Here is a 241-nt window from a genome sequence, read left to right as displayed (position 1 = left end):
CCGACGCCCTCCTCACCTCCATCCTCCTCGCCCAGAGCTGAGGGCCTGGGTGGAGGCCCACCCCCGAGGGGTAAGTCCCCCTGGTTTGGCCTGGGAGAGCCCCCCAAATGCTGAGGGAAGGGAGGGAGAGACGTTGTTTGGGGGTGCAGTGGGGGGAACCCCGTGTGGGCGGGGAAGAGGGAGGGGCTGCCGCGGTTTTGTAGGTGGCAGGGACCTGGAACTGTCCAGGGGCGGGAAGGGG

Source organism: Egretta garzetta, unplaced genomic scaffold (assembly GCF_000687185.1).
Source record: "Egretta garzetta isolate BGI_Z169 unplaced genomic scaffold, ASM68718v1 scaffold17, whole genome shotgun sequence".
Classification (NCBI taxonomy): domain Eukaryota; kingdom Metazoa; phylum Chordata; class Aves; order Pelecaniformes; family Ardeidae; genus Egretta; species Egretta garzetta.
Note: the sequence above shows the minus strand (reverse complement) of the source record.